This window comes from Apium graveolens, chromosome 5 (genome assembly GCF_009905375.1).
Source record: "Apium graveolens cultivar Ventura chromosome 5, ASM990537v1, whole genome shotgun sequence".
NCBI lineage: Eukaryota > Viridiplantae > Streptophyta > Magnoliopsida > Apiales > Apiaceae > Apium > Apium graveolens.
In genome coordinates this window covers 182,606,478-182,616,850 of record NC_133651.1, presented here as the reverse complement: position 1 = coordinate 182,616,850, position 10,373 = coordinate 182,606,478, and positions in this window count along the sequence as shown.

The following is a 10,373-nucleotide window of genomic DNA, read 5'->3' as shown; positions in this document are numbered from 1 at the left end:
CAACCAGATATCTTATATAATTCTTCTAGTCCTCGAACTCTTTCCATGCATATCTTCTTCTTATATTAGTCTCGATCTTCTTTCCTGTGAATCAACTTCCTTCCTTAACTGTTAGTCCTCCAGTACTTAAGTTATGATATCCATCTTCTGATATTATCTTCTGATAATCTAAGTCCTGATATCCTTAAGTCCTGATTTCCAGTAAGTCCTGATTCCAGTAAGTACTGATATTTCCTGTTAGTTAAGATCTGAAAACTAAACATGAAATATATTAGACATGACATCTTAAATATATCCAACAATCTCCCCCAACTTGTAATTATGCAAGAATGTACAAGTTAATAGATTTGATAATGTCAAAAACATTTAAGTTCAAATGCAATAAGAGTTTAATAAGACTATTAATTACAACTTACAAAATATCCAGCTTTACCAACATCACTGAATCAACCTGAATCCATAATGATTCTTAACAAAATCATTTATCAGATTATCTTCAGCTTTCTTCAGAACTTCAGCTAACTGTGCTTTGACCTGCATCAGTTCTTCTTCATTACTATCACCAATTTGATAAATGGCTATTCTGAGAGCTTGAATGGATGTTCTTTCAAGTCCATCACCAAGTCTGATAACCTTAGGATATGAAGAGTTTTCATTGTAACATTAGCATCTTCCTTTCAGAATAACTTCCACCTTAGCAGAATTCTTCAGCATAGGAATTTCCCTTCCATCACCTTCAGTAATCATTGGACTGTAATGAGAAGTCTTTGTACCAGAGATTCTGAATAGATCTCTTATAGCCTTCAAAATATATTTTGATCATCTTCTTGTAACATTAGATTTTACTTCCAGAAGATAATAAATATGTTGAAGTTCTCTGATAGACTTCTTTAATATATCAGTATCAGCTAATCTATAAGTCCTTCCATCATTGAGAAATAAGATCAATTTCTCTTTTAGATTCTCCTTATCATGAGCATCTATCACAACTTGAGCAGACAACACCTTGTCAAGGTGCCTTTGTTTGATTTGTTCATATGGTTTGTCTGTCAACATGAAAGGATCTCTTAGAGTAACATCTACTCCTGTTTGAATCTTTTCTTCGTCAGAACCTAACCCAGCTCTATCTCTAGGTTGCTTGGCTTTCAACCCAAATGTAGCAAGTTGATTAATCATGAGATTGAATTTTGGTTCAACTGCAGTAGCTTTCTTCCATAACAACTTCTTCTTATCAGCAGTTGTCAATTTATCCAAATCAACTTGAGCATTGTCAGTAGTTGATGTCTTGATAGCTTGATCAGAATTTGCTTTTTCTTCTGTACCTTCCTGTCCTTTATTCTGAATAACAACTTGAGCAGTGTCAGAGGTTTTTTAGAATCTTCACTTATCTTTCTTCTTTTCAGAATTTGAACAGTTTCATCTTCAACAAGATTATCATCAGATACTTGAACCATTTTACACACTGGTTTCATCAGATCTTGAGAAGTTTTCAAGTCCAGTGACTTGGTTGGTTCATCAATTTTTCCTTTCCCTTTGTCTTTGGGATTACTCTCAGTCTGTGATCTAGTTCTGAACTTTGAAGTTTCAGAATTTGACTTTTCCTTGATCACAATGCCCTTTTCCTTTGGCCTTGGAGGTTTCTTTGCATCAGAAGCTTTAGACTTAGGATTTGTCTTCTCAGCAGCAAATCTAGCTTCTTCCTCCTTGAGAGTTTCTAAATCCATTCCAGGATTGTGTTTCAGAAATAATCTTCTTGCTATCTCCTCATCAAATGTCTGGATTTTAGGATCTTTATAATAAACAGTAGTCTGCTTCCCCTTTAACTTCAGAGTTTTCAAGAACTTCTGAGAGTCTTCAGATCCTGACTGAATTAGAATATCAGAACTTGACCTCAGAATTTGCTTATCACCACTTGACTTCAATCTTTGAGCATTCACAGCATCAGAAGTTGACTTGCTCTGAATTGAAGATTTTCCTTGAACTTTTCTTTGACCTATGCTCTTTTCAGAGTTTCCCTGGTCATCACCTTTATCATCCTTTTTCTTCAGTTCTTGAGTAGGTGAGCATTTGGACTTAACTACCTTCTCCCCCTTTTTGGCATCATCAAGAAGTAAGAGAGAATGAAGAAGTTCAACTGAAGATTGGATTTCATCCAATTGAGCTTTCTGAGAAGCTTGATTAGCCAGAACCTCAGCAATTTGGGCCTGTTGCTTCTCTTGAGTTTTCTCAATGGCTGCAACTTTTTCAGAAATAGGTCTGATATACCTATTTTTGTCAAGCTTGAGCACCTGATCGAGCTTATCAGCTTGTTCTTTGAGTGTATCAACCTTTTCATGAGTAGCAGTATGTAGACCATGAAGATGTTTTGTAGACAGAGTTGTGATCTTGAGTTGTGTCTTGAAATCAACATTTGTGAGAAACTCATCAGCTTTTGCAATATGCTCTGTCAGAATTTTAGAACATGGAATAAAATCTGATTCATTCCACTTCTTGGTCCACTCAACACCTCTATGAGTATCCTCCCAAGGAATAGGTGCTTCCTTTTCCACAAATTTCTTCACCAATTCTTCCTTTCCCAGAGTAGGTACTGGAGTCTCAACAGAAACACTGTCATTAGAACTTATGGAAGATTCATTCTGTTCTGATAGCTCAATAGTGTGTGAAGCAACTGGAGATTCAGGAATAACATCATCTAAATTTTGATCAACAGAATTTATCTCCAGAGCTGGTGTCTTTGATGTAGATAGAGCTTCCAGATAAAGAACTTCAGGTATATTCAAATATGAATATCTATTTCAGAAATATCAGTTTGTTCTTTAGCATCATCTGTAGCTTTAATAGGAGAGACATGAGGGGTAAGAACTGTGTCATTAGTAATGTCTTTGGCTTGAGCTGGAAGGGCTTCAATGATAATTGGTTCTTGTGAGATCAGAGATTCCTGATCCCCTTCCTCAGCTTCTTCAGTATCTTCTGATATAGCCTTAGCCAAATACCTCCTTGCCTTCATTTTCTTCAATCTCCTTGCCAATGAAGGAGTTGCTTCAGCAGCATCAGAATTTACAACTTTCCTTTTCAAAGTATCAGAACTTTGAGCTGCTGTTTCTTTCTGAGAAGTAACATTCTCAGCTTCAACTATCACAGGTTCAGATGCATGAACTCGTGCTTCAATTATTTCCTCAAATCATCAAAATTTATTATTGACCATTATTAAATCAAAACATTCATCACAAGATAAAGTTAAAAAAATGATGAAGTAAAGATTAATAAATCGCAATTAAAACATGCACAGTCATATAATTTGATAAACAAAGAACAAATCTTGCAATTAAAGGAAATTTCATTAATATATCAGATGAGTACATTTCATGAAATTTATCAATTACATGCAAAAATTACAAGATAGTCCTATTCTAAGATTCTTAAAATCAACAGCCTTAGTCCTAGTCTAAGAAGACCTATGGACTAGCTCCTTCTGCTGCTGACGAAGAGCACTGCAACACAGATGATCCGTTTTTGCTTACGGAGAGCTTCTCTCCTTTCCTCTTCCGGACGATCAAGATGGAGGTGGTAGTCCATTGAAAAGAACAAGAGGTCTGTGTGAACTTCTTGTGGAACTGAGTTCCAGATCTCTTCAGGAATGGCAGTGACATGCCACTCTGTTGCCAATCATCACAACTCAACTCGATATTGAAGGTTTCATAGTTCAAGAACAGGTTGAAACGAACCATTTTTGTTGATAAAAATAAAAAGAGAATGAGTTTGTGAGAAAATGGAAGATGTTTTGGCTGATAGAATAGTCGGTTTAAACAGCCAATAGAATACCAAGGGACGCGAGGAGTGTGTAACAATTAGAGGTAAAAATAATGATCCCTCAACTCCCTAGACTGATGTGTAATAATAATAGTCAATAAAAGATCTAAAACAAGAGTTAATGGGCACGGGAAATAATTAACAATTACTGTGCACATGCAGTTTTTTAAGACGTACACGTTAACCACTAGCCCATAATGATTATGACTGTTTTTATCTCACCCAAATTTTATTCTGATTTAAATATGACTGTTTCATATTTTACCACAAATAAGTCAAATAAAGAAAAATGCCACGTAAGCATCAAGGATTCCATTAGGATTTAATATCAGAACTTAACTTATATCAGATTTTAACAGTCATTAGAACATGGCTTCTTTACTCAAAAAGTGAATATCTTTTTCTCTAATTCTTCATATAAATGCTGACTTGTTTTCTTCAGAGTTTAATCGTCAGAACTTCTATCAGAATTTGTCCTCAGAATTTATGCAAATGACACTTAACTGTTTGTCAAAAACAACTTAATCACCACAGTAATTTTCATCATTCATATGGAGTGAAAGTGTGTGCATTCAGCAAAATATCAGATAGAGATTAAAGTCTGATCAACTTCAGTATATCTTAGAAATAAGGCATAACTAAGAAAAATACTTAAAATCTATCATCAGTCATGATGTCTACTATAGAACAAATTTATGCAAGAGTCCACCTCAACTGTTTGTGCTCATTTTATGCATCTTTTGAAATTCCTTTTTACAGTGGCTTCTCAGTGTAAGTGAGTCACGACTGCTTATCGGAATTTATGCTATTATCAGAGTATTTCTCCAGTAATCATAGAGTGTGAAAAGTCACCAAGAAAAATATTTGCTTTTCTAATGCATATTACTTAATACCAGCAATGCACTTGGGTCTTCCCTTCCACATTTTTACTCTAGATCTCAAAGGAGTACCTGACTTTTATTCTTTTATTTTCTTTTCTTTTCTTTTGATAAGTGAGGCTTATCAGCACTTAGTTCATTCTTAAGATTTACTGACATCAGAATTTGACAGATAAGAAACAAGAATCTAGTTTGTGACTTAGTAATAAGATACACAAAGTAAACTTGACTAAGCTCAATATCAGAATCTGCTTGTGTTAATGAGTTTCCACATAAACAACTAATTCAAACATGGGATTTTTAGTATGTTAAAGACTACTAGGTCAACATCTAGCACAGTTATCTTCATTAGAATGAATAGTCACAGAACATTCAAAACACTTATGAGAGTATATAAATCCACATCAGATAACAATCAGCATTTAATGAATTTTTAAATTAAGCACATATTACATATCGATAATACAATCTGTAAACACTGATTATAAGGTCTGATGCATGAGAAAAAAAACTACGAAGATTTAGGGAAAGAACCTGAAACCATTCCAAGTTCATTTACCAATCTTATAAAAGTAGCTTCACATAGTGGTTTTGTGAAGATATCTGCTAGCTGTTGATCTGTTGGAACAAAGTGCAATTCCACTGTACCTTCATCCACATGTTCCCTTATGAAATGGTACCTAATGCTGATGTGCTTTGTCATTGAGTGTTGAACTGGATTACCTGTCATAGAAATAACACTTTGATTATCACAGTAAATAGGGATTTTAGAAAATTCTAACCCATAATCCAGTAACTGATTCTTCATCCACAGAATCTGTGCACAACAGCTTCCTGCAGCAATATATTCTTCTTCTGCAGTTGATGTTGAAATTGACTTTTATTTCTTGCTAAACCAAGAAACCAATCTGCCTCCAAGAAATTGGCAGCTTCCACTAGTGCTTTTCCTGTCAATTTTGCATTCTGCAAAATCTGCATCTGAGTAACCAATTAGCTCAAAATCTGATTCCCTAGGATACCACAATCCTAGATCAGCTGTACCCTTAAGATACTTGAAAATTCTTTTCACAGCTAATAAGTGAGGTTCTCTTGGATCAGCCTGAAATCTTACATAAAGACAGGTAGCATACATGATATCAGGTCTACTTGCAGTTAGATAGAGTAATGAGCCAATCATACCTCTGTAGTTAGTAATATCCACTGATTTACCAGTATCCTTATCTAACTTGGTTGCAGTGGCCATGGGAGTGGATGTAGTTGAACAATCTTGTATTCCAAATTTCTTCAGTAAATTTCTGGTATACTTGGATTGACAGATAAAAGTGCCTTCTTTAGTTTGCTTGACTTGAAGGCCCAGAAAATAGCTGAGTTCTCCCATCATACTCATTTGATATCTTGACTGCATTAGCTTTGCAAACTTCTCACACAGTTTGGAATTAGTAGAACCAAATATGATATCATCAACATATATCTGTACCAAAAGTAAGTCATTTCCATGGTTGAGGTAGAATAAAGTCTTGTCAATTGTGCCTCTGTGAAATCCACTTTCCAGAAGGAATTGAGCTAAAGTCTCATATCAGGCTCTTGGAGCTTGCTTAAGGCCATAAAGTGCTTTGTCAAGCCTGTAGATATGATTGGGAAATTTAGGATCTACAAAGCCTGGAGGTTGTTCAACATATACCTCTTCTTCCAATTCTCCATTGAGAAAAGCACTTTTCACATCCATTTGAAAGACTTTAAACTTCTTGTGAGCAGCATAAGCCAAAAAGATCCTTATGGCTTCTAATCTAGCAACTGGTGCAAATGTTTCATCATAATCAATACCCTCCTGCTGAGAGTAACCTTTAGCAACCAGTCTTGCTTTATTCCATGTAATTATGCCATCACTGTGTAATAGCCCCAATTTTAGGAATTTTTGTAACCCTTATAAATAGTGATTTTGCTGATTATGCTGAATAAGAAAACTTTTCATGCCACACCTTGTAGAGGTTCTTTTATTATTATTCTGAGATCTTATTAGTACTCTATATGGTATATAAGTGTATGTAAAGATCGTCGGAACCCAAATTCGAACACTTTGATTTTTTCCCGAAAATCCACCAGATACCGAAAGAATTGAGTATAAGGTAACATGATTAAAAGGATTTAAATTCAAGGATTATAAGAGAGGATCATAAAAGGAATATAATATATTGAGAAAGGTTTATGGGAACCCGAGTAATAAGATCCCGGGTATGATCCCTCAAACGATAAACGAGAACGAAGGTTAAGCGAACCGTATAACAGATCAGCGGTCATTAGCCAAGTAATTAGGAGTTAATCAAAGAGTTAGTGGATGATGATGTCATCACACCAACAAGAAGAAGACAAGTGTGGGATGATGACATAAGAGGATGACATGAGCATGACCAAAAGAGAAGGAAGTATTGGTTGATTATAAACCACACAAATTTCACCATGGTTAAAAGGTAATTAATCAAAACAAAAGGGTAGCAACCAAGCCAAGGAAAAACAAATCACAAAATACAAGTTGACCCTCATTTTATTCAAGAAGCTCTCGGCTTTTCCATGAAAAGCAAAGTAGAAATTTTTTAAAATCGGGATTCCATTCCAAATTATGCACACCTTCATAATTCAAGAGGTTTGTTTCTTTAACTTCCATAATTCATAACTTAGATGAGCCATAAGTTTAAGCTCAAGATTCCATGTTTAACATAGCTAATCAATTCATCAAAGTTCTTGGTGAATAGTGTTTTTCAAGAACTTGAAATTTTGATCTTGTGTTTTTGTTTAGATAAAGCTTTAGTAAGGATTTTCCAAGGTTGTTTCAAGCTCATTACTTACTCCTACTCACAAGGAAGGTATAATCTCTTGACCTAGCATTATTATTGAATGATTAAGGGCTTGTATGAGTAGTATAGTTGATGAGAGGCATGATTATTGTGTATTTAGAGATGGGTTGGTTTTGCGATGTTTTTGGAGTTGTAAATCTTGATGATTAGTTAATGAACTTAAGTAAGCTCTTAGTTCATGATTGAGAAGTAGTATAAATTGGAAATATTGAGTTTTTGGGGCTGTTGTAGTAAAGAATGGATGAATTTAGGTTGTAACAATGATTGTGGGTTGATTGTGGATTGATTTGGAGTTGTACAAATTTGGTAATCGCGTAAATATAGCCGTCGTAATGCCCGATTTACCCTAGACTGCTTTTGTTCTTAACTTTAGGACCCGTTAACTCACTGTTAGGTTTTTACCATTGCCATGATTAGATAGTTGATGTTACGAGCTTCGTTTTGATATGTGGTTCGCTTGAATCCGATGTACGGTTTAGGAGAAACGACTGTTTTAAGTAACGGCATTTCGCGACCGAACAATTACCCCTCACCTTACTTTGAAACCTTGGTTAAGGTCCTTAAATGACTAATTGGAGTATGAAACAATTATGTAAAGTGGACTAGGCAGTTGGTAGGGTATTCGCGAAAGCGTCGCCTTAAAATTCGTAACGGTTAATTTATTAAAAATGGTGGAGCCGAGGGTACTCGAACGACTTATGTGATTTGATAAGCGTAGAAATGACCATAAGCAAACGTTAGGGTTCAATTGGTCAAAGTCTAGTTTCTTAAGGGACCGTGGTTTAATTCCGGCTTATGTTGTTGTTCATAGGTTACCAGACCCACTCTAAGCTTAAGCCTACCCCGGAGCACTCAGGCAAGTTTTCTACCCGTTATACTGTTGTTGTGATGTATATATGTATATGCATTATCTTGTGATATATGCATGTTGGTTAATTAGAAAATTTTGCGATATATTGAAGCATGCTGAAATGGTATATATATGCATGTCTGTTTCATAATCTGGTTATCTATCTGTTGATTTCAATGCTTATAATTGCATAATACCTATGCTAGAGATAAGCAGTAGTTGCGTATACCCTTAGTATAGGGGACCCAAAGGTGAACATTTTTCTAAACCGGGAGTCGATTTCCCGAGTATAATATATATATATATATATTTATATATATTTATTGATATAGTTTTCAAAACTATTAATCGAATAAGGTTTATTCGATAACTTTATTTTATTTATTTAATGAATATTATTTTGAATATTCATTCGAGGATTTATAACTCCGTTATTTTATTTAATGAATATTATTTTTGAATATTCATTTAAGGACTTATGACTCCGCTTATTTACTAAATATTATTCTTTATTTTATTAAAGAATAATGTTTCGATAATCAAACTTATTTTCCATTATTCAAATAAAGATAGTACTTTCGTATAAGTATATCTTTGGTTATTTAATATTCATTTCAAGTATGAGTTTTAAAACTTCTACTTCAAATTGTTTATATAGAGATTATCCTTAAGGGAATATTATTTAAATAATAATATTCAGATATTTTCTAATATATTGGGACTGATTTATTTTATTAAATCAGCATTACTCCAAACATTCTTAAAAATGTTTTCGAGTTTTCAAAATGATTTTAAAAGTTAGAGCGGATCCTAAAACTCATTTTCTGTTTAAGATCTTCCTTTCAAAGGGGATTTAAATACTCTCTCAAAACCTGAGGGATCCGGCTCTGTGGTGTATTTTATATTCGCAACGAGGTTGCTGTTTTGATAAATGAATTGATTAGTTACCCAACGTTCGGGAAGTAAGTCCATCTATTGAGTCGACATAAGCAACATGGGCTCAGTGGGCGTCCATGAAAGTGTAAGTGGCTCAGTGGGAGTCCATTAAATGCGTAAGTGGCTGAGTGGCAGTCCAGCATAAGGTCCTATTGCGGCCAGGGTGATGACCAGTGGGGAATTCGTCCATCTACTAGTAGAAAAGGTTACTTATTGGTATCTTTGTCTGATCAACAAGATATCAGGTTTATGCCAAGGTTTTCTCCTTTCCAAAATTCATTGGATATTGCAACTCTGTTTATAATTTTTATAACAGAGGTTTTCAAGGAGTGTATGAAATGTATATATATATAGGTGTATATATATATCGGGACTTAATGAAGTATCTCGTAACTTCATTTCTTTCAAATGATATTTCAAAGATTGAATCTATTCAAGTCTTATCTTATAGTCTCATCAGTGTGATAAACTTTTGAAACTAATTATAACTTGAATGGTGGTAGTTCAAGTAATGTTTGGAAAAGATATAAGTATATTGGAGTATCTTGTAACTTCATCTTTTGAACTTATATCTAGTAAATGATTATCTTATGCATGTCAAAGATTTCAGAAAAACGTTGAGACAAGGTTAGATATATGAGATCACCTTGCAACGATATTTTTATACAGTTATAAACTGGAACTCTGTGTATATTATACATGTCAGAGGATTTCAAAGATTTTGAAAAGTATATATGTATGTATATACTGAATATTTTGTGACTTGGTCAAATTAAGATATCAAGTTGGTCCATTTCTTCTTAACCAAGACTTTCTTGAGTACTATGAGAATGCTCATATATTGTAAATTATTATACATACTATTTCGGTGGGCTTGTTGCTCACCCTTGCTTTCTTCTTTCATCACACAACATCAGATAGACAAGATTAACAGGACCAAGCTCCCAATTCGCGAGCGGATATGAAACATTCCGTAGTTTCCTATAGGCGTTGATGTCGCTATAGCTGAGGTAGGAACTACCAATAGGCTAGGCTTTCAACTTTTGA